This window comes from Balaenoptera physalus (assembly GCF_965194825.1).
Source record: "Balaenoptera physalus genome assembly, chromosome: 19".
NCBI classification, from domain to species: domain Eukaryota; kingdom Metazoa; phylum Chordata; class Mammalia; order Artiodactyla; family Balaenopteridae; genus Balaenoptera; species Balaenoptera physalus.
Window position 1 is genome coordinate 12,320,004 of NC_138900.1, and position 22,352 is coordinate 12,342,355.

General features: G+C 40.2%; 1 long non-coding RNA gene and 1 pseudogene across 2 annotated transcripts; both read left to right on the top strand.

Annotated features, from left to right (window-relative positions):
* The first annotated feature begins 1,772 nt into the window (after positions 1-1,772).
* LOC309649179 lies at positions 1,773-21,891 on the top strand. The gene is made up of 2 exons (XR_014256973.1): positions 1,773-4,037; positions 21,616-21,891. It is a non-coding gene; the product is annotated as an uncharacterized lncRNA (long non-coding RNA).
* On the top strand, positions 17,310-18,810 carry LOC309649146 (transcription factor A, mitochondrial pseudogene; annotated as a pseudogene). The gene has a single exon. The product of its transcript is annotated as a transcription factor A, mitochondrial pseudogene (transcript).
* Positions 21,892-22,352: the final 461 nt, after the last annotated feature.

Here is a 22,352-nt window from a genome sequence, read left to right on the forward strand (position 1 = left end):
CTCTGTGAACTGGGCACGTCCCATGACTTCTGTCAGAGGAAATAAATTCAGGACGAGGACTGACAAGAAGGGGCAGTTCTCACATCTTCTCCATGGGGTTACTTACTTCACTGATCAAGGACAAGGCCATGGAAATTCTAGTGAGTGTGGTGACTGAATTTCTCACAGAGAAGATAAAGAAAGTTATAGAAGATAAATTAATGATATATGGAATGGAGCAGGCCCTGACACCCTTAAACTGGTTGGTTATGTACCCAATTAAAGAGATGCTGAGAGTTTTACTACACAAGATGGCTTCAGTGGCATACAAGCAGCTGGACGTGAATTCTTTCGAAAATAAGGCCATATATATTTTTACAAAGATGTTTGGTGGCCAACCAGCAGAAGTCATTACGGTTTAATGCCTACTTACATATCCGTTCGGTATGGATACTATCCTTGTGAAATCTTAGAAGATAACATCATATCTTAGTGTAGAAGAGGACACATCATTGTGAGAAGCTGACCGCAGAGATTTCGGTTTCCTTATTAATTACAAATCCCAACTCCACCTGCCTAACAAAGAAGACTGATTTGAAGCCAGGGAAACATCGCTAACATTATGATAACAATGTTCAGGAGGCACAGATTACTGTCTCGGCGTCTTGCACTGGTTCCTAAACTGCGGTTTCCGCAAGCACTGGCAAAAATTTAGAAACCAAACTTTTGGTGTTACCGTCAACATACCAACTCTGCCTTCCTGACAATGAATAGATTTGACCCTGGACAACTAAAGTATTACCAGACTGAAATGTGGTCTCATGCCTGTTTCTGTGCGGACTTCCTTCTCCTGCTGGGGTGAGTCTCCAGCTGGGCGCAGAGCAGGGGAAGGGCCAGATGGTCACCAAGAAGGACCCTGTGAGGCCTTCCCAGAACAGGCCCCCACCCATGTCCTCTGCCTGTCTTTTGTCTGCAGAAAAACTTGAGTCAAATAATAAATTTAGGGACTTCCCTGGAGGTCCTGTGCTTAAGACTCCGCACTTCCGCTGTCATTTGTGTAAGTTCCCCGGCGTGTACTCCGAGGCCCCTTCAACCTTGTCTGCCTGAGGAACTTTCGGTTCCTTCTGGGGAACACTCGGTTCCCTTCTGGGGATTTTCCATTTTGGAAATCCCCTCTGTAAGGTGCCACTTGGACTAAGGTCTTGGGCTTAACGGGACTTGGAAGCAGCCACTCTGAGCTTTATGCTGTCTGTTTTTTCCCTGGTATAGGCTTCCATCATCTGGCGAGGTCTGGTTTGTATCTGGTTCACACGTGTCTGATCAAAAATGGGAAGCGCTTCTTTGATTCCATCTGACAGCCCTCTAGGAAAAATTTGGGCAGACTGGTCGACCTATAGTTATAAACCTATAAATAAGGAAACAATGGTTTAACACCGTGTGGTCACAATTTTCTTTAGGCTCTGGAGAAAACGGGTTGAGATGAAGCTCTTGAAATTCCAAAACTGGTTACTATTGCATGTGCAGTTAGAGAAAGCTGGCTTGATAAAACACTTTTTTTTCTTTCAGAACACTGACCCTGAGAGAACAAAAGTATTCTTAGGAGAAAACTTGAAGTCTTATCATGTCCTTGAAGGACAAACACAGCCCACATTGCCTGGGACTTCAGCCTTGGGTTAATTAGAGAACTTAAAGCCAAGGGGGGTTGGGGGTGGGAGGAGGGAAGAAAAAGAAGCCTTTTGACTTCAAGCGTGTAAACTGGACTATCTCACTGGTAGTAAACTTATCAGTAAACTGATAAGTTTAATTGCAATGCCTGGTTCATGAAATGTAAAAAGGTGAAATAATGAGATCTCTGTTTGTCTGTATGTATGTAATGTCTCAGTATGAGTCTTTGCCTTTTGATAATACTGCTGAGGTGCATTTGTAAATGAACTCTATTTAATTGGCTTGAAGAAAAGTAAGCACTTACAAATCAAATATTCCTAAGGTTCACATCATCTGGGAAATGTTCAATATTAAGTTACTCTCTGGTATTGAAGTCAGTTAAGTTTGTCATTTAAGTACATGAATTAATACAGACATGTCTTTAGAGCCATCAGCGTTAAGTAAGTCATCAGCATTAACTTTCATTGTACCTTTCATAGGTATACTTGAAGTCAGTGAGGTCATATCTGTTGCAAAATTTTTTATCAAGAAAATTAACTCGGTATGATGATATTGTCCTAAGTAATAAAATAAACGGTATAGACGATTTTTGGTAAGCTCTTTAAAATAATTATGTTTTGTTGTTCTGGATTCTTAGTAATGTAAAGCTTTAGAGTGTTGCTAAATTAAGTTAAATGATGAGAATTCATTGACGATATAAATCGTTTTAAGATAAAATCCTGAAACATTAACTGCTGAACACATCTACGTTTACTTACCTTTGCCTTCTTATGAAAAAGCACTAAACATATTGGGGTTTACTAAACACACATTTTGCACCACATTAAAGATAAATTGTGCTATGAAAAAAATGTACGTATTAGAGGTTATAAAATATAATGCTGGTTAAAAAAAAAAACCATTCAGTTATTTGATTCTTGGTTTTGTTAAGGTTTTAGGGTTTAGCTGGGTCTTGATGTTGAGATGGAGATCTCTGAGAGATTTTCGCCGTTTGGTATTACGTGGAGCTGGGAGGTCTCTTGTGGACCGGTGTCCTGAACTTGGCTCTCCCACCTCAGAGGCACAGCCCTGATGCCTGGCTGGAGCACCAAGAGCCTTTCATCCACACGGCTCAGAATAAAAGGGAGAAGAAATAGAAAGAAAGAAAGAGGATAAAATAAAATAAAATAGAATAAAGCTAGTATAATAAAGAATAAGAAAAAAATTTAAGAAAAAAATTTATTAAGAAAAGAAAATTTTTTAATTTTTAAAAATTAATTTATTAATTTTTTATAATAAAAAATAAGAAAAAATTATTAAGAAAAAGTTTTTTTAATTTTTTTAAAATAAAAAATATGAAGAAACTTATTAAGAAAAAAATTTTTTTAATTTTTAGAAATAGAAAATAAGGAAAAAATTATTAAGAAAACACTTATTAAGAAAAAATTTTTTAAGTTAAAAAAAAAAACAAAAAAAGAAACGGACGGACCGAACCCTAGGACAAATGGTGAAAGCAAAGCTATACAGACAAAATCTCACCCAGAAGCATACACATATACACTCACAAAAAAAGGAAAAGGGGAAAAATTAATATATCCTGCTCCCAAAGTCCACCTCCTGAATTTGGGACGATTCGTTGTCTATTCAGGTATTCAACAGATGCAGGCACATCAAGTTGTTTGTGGAGCTTTAATCCGCTGCTCCTGAGGCTGCTGGGAGACATTTCCCTTTCTCTTCTTTGTTCGTACAGCTCCCGGGGTTCAGCTTTGGATTTGGACCCGCCTCTGTGTGGAGGTCGCCTGAGGGTGTCTGTTCTTCGCTCACACAGGACGGGGTTAAAGGAGCAGCTGCTTCGGGGGCTCTGGCTCACCCAGGCCGCGGGGAGGGAGGGGTACGGAGGAGGCGGGGCGAGCCTGCGGCGGCAGAGGCCGGCGTGACGTTGCAGCAGCCTGAGGCGCGCCGCGCGTTCTCCCGGGAAAGTTGTCCCTGGATCACGGGAGCCTGGCCGTGGCGGGCTGCACAGGCTCCCGGGAGGGGCGGTGTGGAGAGTGACCTGTGCTCGCACACAGGCTTCTCGGTGGCGGCAGCAGCAGCCTTAGCGTCTCATGCCCGTCTCTGGGGTCCGCGCTGATAGCTGCGGCTCGCGCCCGTCTCTGGAGCTCGTTTAGGCGGCGCTCTGAATCCCCGCTCCTCGCGCGCCGCGAAACAAAAGAGGCAAGAAAAAAGTGTCTTGCCTCTTCGGCAGCTGCAGACTTTTCCCCGGACTCCCTCCCGGCTAGCCGTGGCGCACTAGCCCCCTTCAGGCTGTGTTCACGCCGCCAACCCCAGTCCTCTCCCTGCGATCCGACCGAAGCTGAGCCTCAGCTCCCAGCCCCGCCCGCCCCGGCGGGGGAGCAGACAAGCCTCTCGGGCTGGTGAGTGCTGCTCGGCGCCGAGCCTCCGTGCGGGAGTCTCTCCGCTTTGCCCTCCGCACCCCTGTGGCTGCGCTCTCCTCCGCGGCCTCGAAGCTCCCCCCTCCGCCACCCGCAGTCTCCGCCCGCGAAGGGGCTTCCTAGTGTGTGGAGACCTTTCCTCCTTCACGGCTCCCTCCCACTGGTGCAGTTCCCATCCCTATTCTTTTGTCTCTGCTATTTCTTTTTTCTTTTGCCCTACCCAAGTACGTAGGGAGTTTCTTGCCTTTGGGAGGTCTGACGTCTTCTGCTAGCGTTCAGTGGGTGTTCTGTAGTTGCAGTTCCACGTGTAGATGTATTTCTAATGTATCTGTGGGAAGGAAGGTGATCTCCGCGTCTTACTCTTCCGCCATCTTGCCCCCTGATGCAAGTGCCCTTGTAGACAAGAGCTTCGGGAATCTCTGGGGGTCCAGTGGTTAGGACACGGCGCTTTCACTGCCAAGGGCCCAGGCTCAATCCCTGGCTGGGGAACTAAGGTCCTGCAAGCCGCTCAGCGTGGCAAAACAACAACAATCCCTAGAGTTCCTCAAATTGTTGATTTACACTGTGTGTCTTTTTCTTGACTAGACCCTGCATTCCTGGAGGGCAGGAACTGAGTGTTTCCTTGGGGAGACTCTCAGGCATGTGGTAAACTGCTTGTGGTATATGAGCTTCAGCTCAGCCTTGTCGAGCTTTAGGATGTGAATCTGCCAAGAGAACTGAGTGGAGCCTTTCTGGTTATGGGACGGGTATGAGCCCAGGCCCAGAGTTGCAAATGGATGGAAGGCATGCTTGAGTGCACTGGGGGCACCCCGTGTAGTGTCTGCACACCCGGTACAGGACATGGGAGCTTGATGCTGTAGCCACTGGGGACAGGGACATTGATGGCAGCCGAGGTGAGGAGTTAAGAAGAGAAACTAGGGACTTCCCTGGTGGCGCAGTGGTTAAGAATCCGCCTGCCGATGCAGGGGACACGGGCTCGAGCCCTGGTCCGGGAAGATCCCACATGCCGCGGAGCAACTAAGCCCATGCGCCACAACTACTGAGCCTGTGCTCTAGAGCCCGCGACCCACAACTACTGACCCCCGTGCCATAACTGCTGAAGCCTGCGCACTTAGAGCCCGTGCTCTCCAACAGGAGAAGCCACCGCAATGAGAAGCCCCCACACCGCAACGAAGATCCAATGCAGCCAGAAATAAAGTAATTAATTTAAAAAAAATACTCTGTAATGTCCTATATGGGAAAAGAATCTAAAAAAGAGTGGATATATGTATATGTATAACAGATTCACTTTGCTGTACACCTGAAACTAACCCAAGGTTGTAAATCAACCATACGCCAATAAAATTTTTTAAAAAATGTTAAAAAAACGACCAAAACGTTAACTAAGAAAAAAAAATCTAAGTTAAAGCAAAATACTCAGTGGCTGGTTAATATGTATTATAAAACAACAACAACAATAACAACAACAAAGTCAGAGATGGTTTTGTATAAGCAAACTTTGGCAGGATTCTGAAGAAAAAATGAGACTGGGCAGAATATGCCATATTAGGAGTGAAAAGGAAAGGGTGACAGACAACAGACAAGAGGTGGACTTTATGAGCATCCTTATTGCAAGTACTTGAAACGAAGATAAAATGAAGAACCACCTGCAAAAAGCAACCGAAACCTGACTGAGTCAAGAAGGAAGAAAACCAAGAGTAACCCTATTAAGCAGGGGGAGAAGAATGCCAGGTGCAGAGTATAATTCATATGAAATCGGAGAGTGAATAGTTTTGTTTAGCTTTGTGAATGACAAGTCTAGCTAAAAGCCTTTGTTAGGTAAAGAATGACATGTCTAGCTAAAAGCCTTTGTTAGGTAAAGAATGACATGTCTAGCTATAAAGCCTTTGTTAGGTAAAGAATGACATGTCTAGCTAAAAGCCTTTGTTAGGTAAAGAATGACATATCTAGCTAAAAGCCTTTGTTAGGTAAAGAATAACCAGGGTCACTTAAGTCTTGCAGCCTTTTTGGCCGGTGTGTGCCTAAGGCCGTTTACTCATTTCCGTTTTGGGCTGCAGCAGTACATCAAATGGTGCCATGTACCGTAACGTGTCACACGCTGATTGGCCAAGACCACTTCCTCTGTGAACTGGGCACGTCCCATGACTTCTGTCAGAGGAAATAAATTCAGGACGAGGACTGACAAGAAGGGGCAGTTCTCACATCTTCTCCATGGGGTTACTTACTTCACTGATCAAGGACAAGGCCATGGAAATTCTAGTGAATATGGTGACTGAATTTCTCACAGAGAAGGTAAAGAAAGTTATAGAAGATAAATTAATGATATATGGAATGGAGCAGGCCCTGACACCCTTAAACTGGTTGGTTATGTACCCAATTAAAGAGATGCTGAGAGTTTTACTACACAAGATGGCTTCAGTGGCATACAAGCAGCTGGACGTGAATTCTTTCGAAAATAAGGCCATATATATTTTTACAAAGATGTTTGGTGGCCAACCAGCAGAAGTCATTACGGTTTAATGCCTACTTACATATCCGTTCGGTATCGATACTATCCTTGTGAAATCTTAGAAGATAACATCATATCTTAGTGTAGAAGAGGACACATCATTGTGAGAAGCTGACCGCAGAGATTTCGGTTTCCTTATTAATTACAAATCCCAACTCCACCTGCCTAACAAAGAAGACTGATTTGAAGCCAGGGAAACATCGCTAACATTATGATAACAATGTTCAGGAGGCACAGATTACTGTCTCGGCGTCTTGCACTGGTTCCTAAACTGTGGTTTCCGCAAGCACTGGCAAAAATTTAGAAACCAAACTTTTGCTGTTACCGTCAACATACCAACTCTGCCTTCCTGACAATGAATAGATTTGACCCTGGAGAAATAAAGTATTACCAAACTGAAATGTGGTCTCATGCCTGTTTCTGTGCGGACTTCCTTCTCCTGCTGGGGTGAGTCTCCAGCTGGGCGCAGAGCAGGGTAAGGGCCAGATGGTCACCAAGAAGGACCCTGTGACAGCTTCCCAGAACAGGCCCCCACCCATGTCCTCTGCCTGTCTTTTGTCTGCAGAAAAACTTGAGTCAAAGAATAGATTTAGGGACTTCCCTGTAGGTCCTGTGCTTAAGACTCCGCACTTCCACTGGCATCTGTGTATGTTCCCAGGCGTGTACTCCGAGGCCCCTTCAACCTTGTCTGCCTGAGGAACTTTCGGTTCCTTCTGGGGAACACTCGGTTCCCGTCTGGGGATTTTCCATTTTGGAAATCCCCTCTGTAAGGTGCCACTTGGACTAAGGTCTTGGGCTTAACAGGACTTGGAAGCAGCCACTCTGAGCTTTATGCTATCTGTTTTTTCCCTGGTATAGGCTTCCATCATCTGGCGAGGTCTGGTTTGTATCTGGTTCACACGTGTCTGATCAAAAATGGGAAGCGCTTCTTTGATTCCATCTGACAGCCCTCTAGGAAAAATTTGGGCAGACTGGTCGACCTATAGTTATAAACCTATAAATAAGGAAACAATGGTTTAACACCGTGTGGTCACAATTTTCTTTAGGCTCTGGAGAAAACGGGTTGAGATGAAGCTCTTGAAATTCCAAAACTGGTTACTATTGCATGTGCAGTTAGAGAAAGCTGGCTTGATAAAACACTTTTTTTTTTTTTCAGAACACTGACCCTGAGAGAACACAAGTATTTTAGGAGAAAACTTGAAGTCTTATCATGTCCTTGAAGGACAAACACAGCCCACATTGCCTGGGACTTCAGCCTTGGGTTAATTAGAGAACTTAAAGCCAAGGGGGGTTGGGGGTGGGAGGAGGGAAGAAAAAGAAGCCTTTTGACTTCAAGTGTGTAAACTGGACTATCTCACTGGTAGTCGTAAACTGATAAGTTTAATTGCAATGCCTGGTTCATGAAATGTAAAAAGGTGAAATAATGAGATCTCTGTTTGTCTGTATGTATGTAATGTCTCAGTATGAGTCTTTGCCTTTTGATAATACTGCTGAGGTGCATTTGTAAATGAACTCTATTTAATTGGCTTGAAGAAAAGTAAGCACTTACAAATCAAATATTCCTAAGGTTCACATCATCTGGGAAATATTCAATATTAAGTTACTCTCTGGTATTGAAGTCAGTTAAGTTTGTCATTTAAGTACATGAATTAATACAGACATGTCTTTAGAGCCATCAGCGTTAAGTAAGTCATCAGCATTAACTTTCATTGTACCTTTCATAGGTATACTTGAAGTCAGTGAGGTCATATCTGTTGCAAAATTTTTTATCAAGAAAATTAACTCGGTATGATGATATTGTCCTAAGTAATAAAATAAACGGTATAGACGATTTTTGGTGAGCTCTTTAAAATAATTATGTTTTGTTGTTCTGGATTCTTAGTAATTTAAAGCTTTAGAGTGTTGCTAAATTAAGTTAAATGATGAGAATTCATTGAAGATATAAATCGTTTTAAGATAAAATCCTGAAATTTTAACTGCTGAACACATCTACGTTTACTTACCTTTGCCTTCTTATGAAAAAGCACTAAACATATTGGGGTTTACTAAACACACATTTTGTACCACATTAAAGATAAATTGTGCTATGAAAAAAATGTACATATTAGAGGTTATAAAATATAATGCTGGTTGAAAGAAAACCATTCAGTTATTTGATTCTTGGTTTTGTTAAGATGTTAGGGGTTAAAAATGGTAATATGTAATTACACCTACAAAAAACGATAAGGGAAGCATTTCAGTATGTAAAGCAAGTAGGATGTATGTTGTCGGCAAAAGAAGGTATAGAAAATAAAAATATTTTTTGTTGAGAGATAAGAGGAGAATAATTTTGTCCTAAAACTTGCTGGTTTTGGATGGAGAAACATAAGGGACACATTATATAGACACAGAATATTATAAAATATAAAAAAAAAAGAGGGGACTTTAAGAAGAATTTTGTATGTTTCAGGTTCAATTAAGATTAAATTAGAGGATTAACCAAGATGGCGGAGTAGAAGGACGTGCTCTCACTCCCTCTTGCGAGAGCACCAGAATCAAAACTGGCTGCTGGACAATCATTGACAGGAAGACCCTGGACTTCACCAAGGAGGCTACCCCACGTCCAAGGACAGAGGAGGAGCCACAGTGAGACGGTAGGAGGGGCGCAATCAGAGTAAAATCAAATCCCATAACTGCTGGGTGGGTGACTCACAGACTGGCGAACACTTATACCACAGAAGTCCACCCACTGGAGTGAAGGTTCTGAGCCCCACGTCAGGCTTCCCAACCTGGGGGTCCGGCTACGGAAGGAGGAATTCCTAGAGAATCAGACTTTGAAGCCTAGTGGGAATTGACTGCAGGACTTTGACAGGACTGGGGGAAACAGAGACCCCACTCTTGGAGGGCACACACAAAGTAATGTGTGCATCAGGACCCAGGGGAAGGAGCAGTGACCCTGGGGGAGACTGAACCAGACCTACCTGCTGGTGTTGGGGGGTCTCCTGCAGAGGCGAGTGGTGGCTCTGTTTCACCGTGGGGATAAGGACACTGGCAGCCGAGGTTCTGGGAAGTTCTCCTTGGCGTGAGCCCTCCCAGAGTCTGCCATTAATACCACCAAAGAGCCCGGGTAGGCTCCAGTGTTGGGTTGCCTCAGGCAAAACAACCAACAGGGAGGGAACCCAGCCCCACCCATCAACAGTCAAGTGGATTAAGGTTTTACTGAGCTCTGATGCCACAGCAACAGGGAGGGAACCCAGCCCCACCCATCAACAGTCAAGTGGATTAAGGTTTTACTGAGCTCTGACCGCCACAGCAACAGTCAGCTCTACCCACCACCAGAGCCTCCCATCAAGCCTCTTAGATAGCCTCAACCACCAGAGGGCAGACAACAGAAGCAAGAAAAACTACAATCCTGCAGCCTGTGGACCAAAAACCACAGTTACAGAAAGATAGAGAAGATGAAAAGGCAGAGGGCTATATACCAGATGAAGGAACAAGAAAAAACACCAGAAAAACAACTAAATGAAGTGGAGATAGGCAACCTTCCAGAAAAAGAATTCAGAATAATGATAGTGAAGATGATCCAGGACCTCGGAATAAGAATGGAGGCAAAGATTGAGAAGATGCAAGAAATGATTAACAAAGACCTAGAAGAATTAAAGAACAAACAAACAGAGATGACCAATACAATAACTGAAATGAAAACTACACTAGAAGGAATCAATAGCAGAATAACTGAGGCAGAAGAACGGATAAGTGACCTGGAAGACAGAATGGTGGAATTCACTGCTGCGGAACAGACTAAAGAAAAAAGAATGAAAAGAAATGAAGACAGCCTAAGAGACCTCTGGGACAACATTAAACGCAACAACATTCGCATTATAGGGGTCCCAGAAGGAGAAGAGAGAGAGAAAGGACCAGAGAAAATATTTGAAGAGATTATAGTCGAAAACTTCCCTAACATGAGAAAGGAAATAGCCACCCAAGTCCAGGAAGCGCAGAGAGTCCCATACAGAATAAACCCAAGGAGAAACACGCCGAGACACATAGTAATCAAAGTGGCAAAAATTAAAGACAAAGAAAAATTATTGAAAGCAGCAAGGGAAAAACGACAAATAACATACAAGGGAACTCCCATAAGGTTAACAGCTGATTTCTCAGCAGAAACTCTGCAAGCCAGAAGGGAGTGGCATGATATACTTAATGTGATGAAAGGGAAGAACCTACAACCAAGATTACTCTACCCGGCAAGGATCACATTTAGATTTGATGGAGAAATCAAAAGCTTTACAGACAAGCAAAAGCTAAGAGAATTCAGCACCACCAAACCAGCTCTACAACAAATGCTAAAGGAACTTCTCTAAGTGGGAAACACAAGAGAAGAAAAGGACCTACAAAAACAAACCCAAAACAATTAAGAAAATGGTCATAGGAACATACATATCGATAATTACCTTAAACGTGAATGGATTAAACGCCCCAACCAAAAGACATAGACTGGCTGAATGGATACAAAAACAAGACCCATATATATGCTGTCTACAAGAGACCCACTTTAGACCTAGGGACACATACAGACTGAAAGTGAGGGGATGGAAAAAGATATTCCATGCAAATGGAAATCAAAAGAAAGCTGGAGTAGCTATACTCATATCAGATAAAATAGACTTTAAAATAAAGAATGTTACAAGAGACAAGGAAGGACACTACATAATGATCCAGGGATCAATCCAAGAAGAAGATATAACAATTATAAATATATATGCACCCAACATAGGAGCACCTCAATACATAAGGCAACTGCTAACAGCTATAAAAGAGGAAATCGACAGTAACACAGTAATAGTGGGGGACTTTAACACTTCACTTACACCAATGGACAGATCATCCAAAATGAAAATAAATAAGGAAACAGAAGCTTTAAATGACACAATAGACCAGATAGATTTAATTGATATATATAGGACATTCCATCCAAAAACAGCAGAGTACACGTTCTTCTCAAGTGCGCACGGAACATTCTCCAGGATAGATCACATCTTGGGTCACAAATCAAGCCTCAGTAAATTTAAGAAAATTGAAATCATACCAAGCATCTTTTCTGACCACAACGCTATGAGATTAGAAATGAATTACAGGGAAAAAAACGTAAAAAAGACAAACACATGGAGGCTAAACAATACGTTACTAAATAACCAAGAGATCACTGAAGAAATCAAAGAGGAAATAAAAAAATACCTAGAGACAAATGACAATGAAAACACGACGACCCAAAACCTATGGGATGCAGCAAAAGCGGTTCTAAGAGGGAAGTTTATAGCTATACAAGCCTACCTAAAGAAACAAGAAAAATCTCAAGTAAACAATCTAAACTTACACCTAAGGAAACTAGAGAAAGAAGAACAAACAAAACCCAAAGTTAGCAGAAGGAAAGAAATCATAAAGATCAGAGCGGAAATAAATGAAATAGAAACAAAGAAAACAATAGCAAAGATCAATAAAACTAAAAGTTGGTTCTTTGAGAAGATAAACAAAATTGATAAGCCATTAGCCAGACTCATCAAGAAAAAGAGGGAGAGGACTCAAATCAATAAAATCAGAAATGAAAAAGGAGAAGTTACAACAGACACCGCAGAAATACAAAACATCCTAAGAGACTACTATAAGCAACTTTATGCCAATAAAATGGACAACCTGGAAGAAATGGACAAATTCTTAGAAAGGTATAACCTTCCAAGACTGAATCAGGAAGAAACAGAAAATATGAACAGACCAATCACAAGTAATGAAATTGAAACTGTGATTAAAAATCTTCCAACAAACAAAAGTCCAGGACCAGATGGCTTCACAGGTGAATTCTATCAAACATTTAGAGAAGAGCTAACACCCATCCTTCTCAAACTCTTCCAAAAAATTGCAGAGGAAGGAACACTCCCAAACTCATTCTATGAGGCCACCATCACCCTGATACCAAAACCAGACAAAGACACTACAAAAAAAGAAAATTACAGACCAATATCACTCATGAATATAGATGCAAAAATCCTCAACAAAATACTAGCAAACAGAATCCAACAACACATTAAAAGGATCATACACCACGATCAAGTGGGATTTATCCCAGGGATGCAAGGATTCTTCAATATACGCAAATCAATCAATGTGATACACCATATTAACAAATTGAAGAATAAAAACCATATGATCATCTCAATAGATGCAGAAAAAGCTTTTGACAAAATTCAACACCCATTCCTGATAAAAACTCTCCAGAAAGTGGGCATAGAGGGAACCTACCTCAACATAATAAAGGCCATATATGACAAACCCACAGCAAACATCATTCTCAATGGTGAAAAACTGAAAGCATTTCCTCTAAGATCAGGAACGAGACAAGGATGTCCACTCTCACCACTATTATTCAACATAGTTCTGGAAGTCCTAGCCACGGCAATCAGAGAAGAAAAAGAAATAAAAGGAATACAAATCGGAAAAGAAGAAGTAAAACTGTCACTGTTTGCAGATGACATGATACTATACATAGAGAATCCTAAACATGCCACCAGAAAACTACTAGAGCTAATCAATGAATATGGTAAAGTTGCAGGATACAAAATTAATGCACAGAAATCTCTTGCATTCCTATACACTAATGATGAAAAATCTGAAAGAGAAATTATGGAAGCACTCCCATTTACCATTGCAACAAAAAGAATAAAATACCTAGGAATAAACCTACCTAGGGAGACAAAAGACCTGTATGCAGAAAACTATAAGACACTGATGAAAGAAATTAAAGATGATACCAACAGATGGAGAGATATACCATGTTCTTGGATTGGAAGAATCAACATTGTGAAAATGAGTATACTACCCAAAGCAATCTACAGATTCAATGCAATCCCTATCAAATTACCAATGGCATTTTTTACGGAGCTAGAACAAATCATCTTAAAATTTGTATGGAGACACAAAAGACCCCGAATAGCCAAAGCAGTCTTGAGGCAAAAAAATGGAGCTGGAGGAATCAGACTCCCTGACTTCAGACTATACTACAAAGCTACAGTAATCAAGACAATATGGTACTGGCACAAAAACAGAAACATAGATCAATGGAACAAGATAGAAAGCCCAGAGATTAACCCACGCACCTATGGTCAACTAATCTATGACAAAGGAGGCAAAGATATACAATGGAGAAAAGACAGTCTCTTCAATAAGTGGTGCTGGGAAAACTGGACAGCTACATGTAAAAGAATGAAATTAGAATACTCCCTAACACCATACACAAAAATAAACTCAAAATGGATTAGAGACCTAAATATAAGACTGGACACTATAAAACTCTTAGAGGAAAACATAGGAAGAACACTCTTTGACATAAATCACAGCAAGATCTTTTTTGATCCACCTCCTAGAGTAATGGAAATAAAAACAAAAATAAACAAGTGGGACCTAATGAAACTTCAAAGCTTTTGCACAGCAAAGGAAACCATAAACAAGACGAAAAGACAACCCTCAGAATGGGAGAAAATATTTGCAAACGAATCAACGGACAAAGGATTAATCTCCAAAATATATAAACAGCTCATTCAGCTCAATATCAAAGAAACAAACACCCCAATCCAAAAATGGGCAGAAGACCTAAATAGACATTTCTCCAAAGAAGACATACAGACGGCCACGAAGCACATGAAAAGATGCTCAACATCACTAATTATTAGAGAAATGCAAATCAAAACTACAATGAGGTATCACCTCACTCCTGTTAGAATGGGCATCATCAGAAAATCTACAAACAACAAATGCTGGAGAGGGTGTGGAGAAAAGGGAACCCTCTTGCACTGTTGGTGGGAATGTAAATTGATACAGCCACTATGGAGAACAATATGGAGGTTCCTTAAAAAACTAAAAATAGAATTACCATATGACCCAGCAATCCCACTACTGGGCATATACCCAGAGAAAAACGTAATTCAAAAAGACACATGCACCCGAATGGTCATTGCAGCACTATTTACAATAGCCAGGTCATGGAAGCAACCTAAATGCCCATCAACAGACGAATGGATAAAGAAGTTGTGGTACATATATACAATGGAATATTACTCAGCCATAAAAAGGAACGAAATTGAGTCATTTGTTGAGACGTGGATGGATCTAGAGACTGTCATACAGAGTGAAGTAAGTCAGAAAGAGAAAAACAAATATCGTATATTAATGCATGTATGTGGAACCTAGAAAAATGGTACAGATGAGCCAGTTTGCAGGGCAGAAGTTGAGACACAGATGTAGAGAATGGACATATGGACACCAAGGGGGGAAAACTGCAGTGAGGTGGGGATGGTGGTGTGCTGAATTGGGCGATTGGGATTGACATGTATACACTGATGTGTATAAAATTGATGCCTAATAAGAACCTGCAGTATAAAAAAACAAACAAAACAACTAATACTAAACTTTCATTGGGTTATTTGTATGGAAATATGTTAATATAAATGTTTCAGACATTACATGAAATTTCTAAAAATCTTATATTTGTATTTTTATGGAAATATGTATGGAAATATGTTCATATAAATGTTTCAGACGTTACATGAAATTTCTAAAAATCTTATATTTGTATTTGTATGGAAATATGTATGGAAATATGTTAATATAAATGTTTCAGACATTACATGAAATTTCTAAAAAAAAAAAAAAAGATTAAATTAAATTTAATGAGGTAAATGAACTTTATTATTAATAGTAAGCTGCTACAAGACTGGAATTTGGTTTTCTCTTTCGGTTAAGAGAACAAAGGAATATTGAGCTGTCTTTGATTCCAGACTGTAATATTGAGCTGTCTTGGATTCCAGACTGTAATATTGAGCTGTCTTTGATTCCAGACTGTAAGTTTCTTTCCCTAGCTAACTTTGAGTTTTCCAGAGGAACTCTGAGGCACCTCAGAGAGAAATATTAAATTAACTAGGATTACTTGGTATGTTAAATTACATAAGAAGCGTTACCAAATGAATGGTAAGCCTTCTCAGGTTATACTGTGGATTGATGTTATTAATACAGATATTCTAAAAATTATGGAATTCCTACAAATCTGGTATGTTCTGAAATTACCAAGTCATAATTCTGGTTATCGTAACCAAGTCTCTTTATCGATTACACTGTGTTCAGGTGTTTCACCCGGCCTTTAATTCCTTCTGTCATTTATAGATAGTTGTTGTGGTACTCTGATGCTTTTGTAAAAGTGCTTCATCTCCAAGAAGATTCATAAGAAAGACCGTTCTGACAAGCACTGGTCTCTGATAAATTTCACATTATACCCATGAACTGGGTAAGAAATTTAAAAATCCTAATAAAAACCCTGATGGCTTCATAAAACTGTTTAAGAAAAAAGATTAGATACTGAGTACACTGGTAAATATGGTTGTAATGTTCATGGGTTTTTTTGTCTGGAATATTACTGGATTTGTCTGTGATTCCCAGATACAGGGAAGCCCTTCCCCTCAAGCTACTTATGACTTGCAACAAGGAAGTAAATTACCTCTGTGAGTAAAATTAAATTATTTTTCTTTTCTCTCTGCATGGTTCCTCCAGAAATTAGAGATTCTTGTTTTTTGAGCAGCCTTATCAGGTAAATAAAAAGGACTGTCTCCTGACATGTACAGGAATCTTAATATTTTGGGGACCTCTAGAAGAGAGACATCCACCAAAGCAAAATCTGTCAGGCCTTTGGCATGGATTTCCTGAGCCTGAGAGGGTTTTGTTTTTGCTTTGGGGGGGTGCGGGGTGAGGGGCAATTCAGTCTGAGGCTCTTGAGGAGTTCCACCACAACCAGTTTGGAAGAACCTATGTGGTGAATGGACCGGACTTATTTTAGAAACAAATTAGTCTCGTTTGATGGAGATGAAGGTAAAAAGGGATTGTGTTTCAATAGATGTTAAATTCTAGTTCTGTTCATTGAAGTCAGTACTTATGAAAGTTATTGTGTTAGACACACTTTTGCTCTGAAGTTCAGGAGAAAAAAAACTTACCTAGTGCAGTTTTCACAGAGTATAACTACTTATGACGTATCACGGCCTGCTTTAAGTCTATTGCTAAAAGCACATGTACAATGCTTGTGGGACAACTGGATATAAACGATAAGATGTATGGTCTATAGAACATTTTCCCATTAACATACCTCTGAGCCGGTTCATGAGATCTAGTCTTCCCCCAACGTGGAGAACTAGACAAAAAGAGGCCCAGCACTGAGGGACATGAAGGAACCCAGAGAAGGCAACTGGGCCACTCTGGCATCCTCGGAAAAATATATTGATTATCAATGCTGTTTAGGAAAAGATTTACAATCGAAAGGGAAAATGAAGAAAGAAATGTTCACATATTGAACTCAGGGGAAATCATTCTGGCTTATAAATGATTAAATTTAAACTTTAAGCTAACCAAAACAGCTTCTTTGTGGCCTATGAAATGTGCGTTGTACGTGCTTTAGCCATTAACATTATTTGCATTAAAAAAAAATAAAATCAAAATGGAATAACTGTGGTTCAGACATCCAAAATGGAGTTAAGTGGTCATTGTGGATGTAGGTTCAGACATGTTCCTATATTACTGAAAACTTGAGTTTTCTAAACTTTATCAGACTTAAGGACACCATCGGCCATTTTCAAAACGGTATCTGCTAGCAGCTTGCAACTGCAACCGTTATGATCTCAAGGGCTTCTTGTAACTATGAAACCTTTCTACTACTTTAAAAATAGTAGAGTGCCTTGCGAGTGGCGGGCCTGATAGCAAAATTGGGGGGTAGCTACGGGTTCAAGTCGTTTTTGTTGGGGTTGTTTTATTGTGCCCGGGCGCTGTACGAGATTGGGGCCTGGTCAGTGCTTCGTCTGCGGATGCAATGGAGCTTCTCCGGGGCGTGTGGGGCGTGCTGAGTGCTCTGGGAAAGTCAGGAGCGGACCTCTGCGCGGGATGTGGCAGTCGACTGCGCTCTCCTCTCAGTTTTGCGAATGTACCAAGATGGTTTTCATCTAACTTCATTGGTTATCCAAAGAAGCCTATGACTTCATACGTTCGATTTTCTAAAGAACAGCTACCCATATTTAAAGCTCAGAACCCAGATGCGAAAAATTCAGAACTAATTAAAAAAATCGCTGAGCTATGGAGGGAACTTCCTGATGCAGAGAAAAAGATATATGAAGATGCTTACAGGACAGACTGGCAGGCATACAAAGAAGAGATAAACAGAATTCAAGAACAACTAACTCCAAGTCAAATTGTATCTTTGGAAAAAGAAATCATGCAGAAACGTTTAAAAAAGAAAGCGTTAATAAAAAAGAGAGAGTTAACAATGCTTGGAAAACCGAAAAGACCTCGCTCAGCTTATAACATTTTTATAGCTGAACGCTTTCAGGAAGCTAAGGATGGTACATCACAGGTAAAGCTGAAAGCTGTAAATGAAAGCTGGAAAAATCTCTCTAGTTCTCAAAAGCAAGTATATATTCAACTTGCTAAAGATGATAAAGTTCGTTATTATAACGAAATGAAATCTTGGGAAGAACAGATGGTTGAAGTTGGACGAGATGATCTTGTACGACGTTCAGTGAAATACACAGCAAAATAGTGACCCTGAGAAGTCTTAAAATAGAAGATTGAATTATGTTCATAATGGATAGACACAAGAAACCAATTAGGTCTCAATACCCAAAGCTGTTTAAAATTAAAATGGATAAAAGTTGGTAAACATTTATATTTAATTTCTTTTCTTTAGCCCATTGACTTCTGCCAGCCAATTCAATACATTTTGTATTGGTGTCTTGCTTTGGAAAACCCAAACAGATAAGAGTTCATGCGGAATGTATTTTGTGTTTAGGAACCACTGAGCATCAAAATAATCCATGAAATGTAACCATGAATCATTTTACCTTTGATAAAGGTAAATCAGACTGTGAAGTTTTTTTATACTCTATGACTATGGAAAGAATATTCTTGTTTCCTTATATTACGGAGGCAGGCGTTTCCTTTTCAGAAGTGTCTCAAAGTTTGTAGAAGCCATAATGTTCTGTGATATAATTGTTCGTTTTTAATAGAGCATCCAGAACTCATGTTGGCAAATTCCAAATCCTAGGTATAATTCATATTGTAGTCAGAGTTGATGGTTGTACATGCAAGAGATTTCTGGTGTCAGTTGCAACTTTTATAAAAGGGATAGAGAAATTTATATATCTTTTCCTCATTGTCTTTTTTCCTAAATTAAAAACTAAAAAATTATGTACCATATCTATGCATATTGTTTTATATTGCATAGAGTAAAAATTTAAGTGTTTCCTAATTATATGTTTTAAGGTGAGACATTCATTTTACAGCTTTCTGGGGGGTTTTTTTTTGTTTTTTTTTTTTAAAGTAGGAAGTTGTATTCTGAATTATTTTTTCTCTTGTGTGAGTATATTTATCCAGAAAGTAGAGAACTTATTTGGTATAAGTTTTAAAATGAGAGATCTAAAAAAACATAAGTCTCCTGTCTCTAGATTTGGAGCCTGTAATTTTTAAACATTTTGCGTAACATATAAAAGCCTTTGTACGGGACCCAGCTCTGGCCTGTTGGCGAAATCCAGCCCACTGCCTGCTTTTCATGGCCTTGTGAGGTAAGAATTGTGTTTACAATTTTAAATGGTTAAAAAAAAATAATATTTCAAGGCACATGAAAATTAATATGAAATTCAGTGTCCATAAATAATGTTTTATTGGAACACAGCCATACTCATTCTTATTGTTTATGGCTGCTTTTATGCAACAGTGACAGAGTTGACTAGTTGTTACAGAGATGGATAGACTGCAAGGACTGACCCGTACAGTGTGGAATGAGATGCTCTTAAATTATTTGCTATGGCTCAGTAAAATAAACCTTAAGAATTTGCCAGTTAGCATATAAACCTTACCATCCTTTAGCATTTGTTTATCCTCTTAGGAGAGTCAAGCAAAGGTTTTCAAAATCCTCACCAGCATTTTGAGCAAAGTTTTCAACTGTCATCATCAGTTCACAGGAATAAGATAACTCAAAATTTATATTTATATTATACAAAATATTATGCCCAAAAATTGTGTATTCTAGATCTCCAGAAACAAATGAAGATTTTTGTAGTTTGTGGATAGAAAATAAGTTAAAAGTCATGAAAAAATGACTTTTTACATACCGAATTTGGCAAAGGTAGGGACTGTAGAGAAAAATATAGCTTAAGAGAAGCCTAAGATTTAAATATATGAAGCTGAGTGTATTCAAACAACTTTCCCCTGTGGATAGGAATACAGGACAAAGTCTGCCATTAGGTAGATAGGCACCATGGGTCTGAGGCTAGAGTATTTTGGGGAGTAAGGGTTAGGGAAGAAAAGGACGTGTGCTAGTGTCTATCACAAGCTTTTCTCAATTAGGTTTCCAGGAGAGAATTAAGCCCTAATTCCCTATGGCATCTAGAATGGTACTGATTTTGTATCATCCTCAGGAGAATGGAGAAAATAATCACTCAAATAATTTACTGTGTTCTGTGCTTCAGATGAGCCTAGGGAGCAGATAGGAGTCGGTGTTTGTAATGAATATTATAGAATGGGTGAGGTAGAGAAATGAGTTACGTAAACACCTGCAGGACAAGTGTAGTATAAAACACATCTTTGCAATTACTTTCTGAGCTCTTTTAGCATTTAACTACCTATATCATTTTATACTAAACACATTCAAATCTTATCTTCCCGAATATACTGGGAAGTTCAGTGTCTGGTAAGTTCTTAAATATTTACATATTAATGTAGGGAAGAAAAGTATGAAACAGTGAAAGGAGCTAGAGCAAAACCATTTTATGATAATATCATTTTATTGGTTTTTCTTTGTTTCTAAAAGAATGTCATCATTAATACTTTAAATATTAGGATAATCTGATTTCACACCTTTCTTAATAAACTTCAGTACATGTTGAAGACTGGCATGCCATATATCAAATGCCATCCAGTTTAACAATATACACAAATATTCTATTGTTATAAAGAATAAGAGCTTATATCAATAACCAGTGGCCAGTCATATAACACCTTACTTTTTAGACTTTTCTTAAATTGACCCAACAAAGTAATTGCTGTAAGAGCTAAAGAATAGTGCCAGGGAAAAGATGCTGAGGAAATGAAAGCAGTGTTTATGCTTTTCTGAGCAGTTGGTCATAAAGAGATGTTTATACTTTTGTTCATTAGAGTACCAGTATTAGATTTTTTGAAATAAATTGATGATGGGTATGTGTGTAATTATTTTACTTTCTGATGTTTAAGGGATATTAATGTGCAGATTCAGCCTACTGTAATCATGTAATTTTGCTGTTGCTTTTGGCTAACTCCTTTTTTGGAAATGCCACTTTCTTTTTTTAAATAGTTGGCTATGAATGTGTATATTTAAATTTCTGAATTAAAATGATATTACTACAAGTAGAAAAAAAAAATAGTAATGGCAAATGAGACAGCTCAAGCTATAGCCTCTCAGCAAAAGGCTACTTGGTTACTAAATATATAGAAAAAGGAAACATTCCAAAACTCATTTTCCTGGTTGCCATCTAAAAGAGGAGGACTCTTTTGAAAAATACTACAAGTGTGTGTTTTAACCATTATCCTCATTGTAATATGTCTAATAATTTTCAAATATTTGTCCAGGGGCTATGAAAAAGCAATCAAAGAGAGAAATAATATTTTCTTAATACAAAATATTGATGCTAAGCTTGGAACTCGAGATTAGTTCCAACTCTGTGTTCATCCCCAAATTAGTAGGACTACTCCCAAAGGAATTGTAACCGAGCAGGACCCTATGAGGCCTTCCCAAAATAGACCACCACCCATGTCCTCCGCCTGCCTTATGTCTGTAAAAAAAACTTTAGTCAAAGAATAAATATAATCAGAGAAGTGAGAAAATATAGAAAGAAAGGAAAACAGTCAAGCAAGACAAAATACTAATACTTTAGCCATTACACAAAGTCAAGGGCCTTTAGTTCTTCCTCAAGGACTATAGATAATATTCTGAGCCACGTCCTTTGACCTGCTTTGCAGGTACTGAAACCAGGTGGAAGAACTTCACTGTGTGCTGCCCACAAGCACGGAGACCCCAGACCAGTTGGAACCAGAAGGTTGATGATGCTGACTCCCAATTACCTCACCACCAACCAATCAGAAGAATGTCCACGAGCTGATCACGCCCTGCTCCTTGAACAGGATAGGACTCCTCACTGCTCGCTCCAGGACGGGACACACAGTCTTGAGGGCATTAGCCCGCTGTGGCCCCCTTTGCCTGGCAAAGCAGTAAAGCTATTTCTACTTCACCCAAAACTCTGTCTCTGAGATTTAATCCGGTGCCAGGGTACAGAGGCCAAATTATGGAAACAAGATGTGGAGGGAACCCAGGAGCAGCGAGAAGGACAGCGCCCTGGGGCAGGAGGGCTGAGGGGTCTGAGCCCGGATGCGGTTGAGGGCTGGGGAGGTTTCCAAGGGGACATTCTGGAGGGGAGTCCTGAGGAGGCGTCCGTGTGGGGAGCAGGCGCGGCGCTGTGGGTGCAGAGCTGGGAGCTCGGGGCGGCCGCTTCGCCACCTGAGCCGAGGGGCCCCAGGAGCCACGGCGGCCTGGAGAGGAGTGGGGGATGCACAGGGCCCGGGCGCAGGTCGTCAAGGGACAGAATAGGGTCGAACAGAGGGAAGGAGAAGCTCTGCGCCCCGAAAGAGCCCTCAGAAGGGTAAGGACCCGCGTGGGAGGGGAAGGGTGTGGACCAGTGTGGACTCCCACGAGCTCTGCG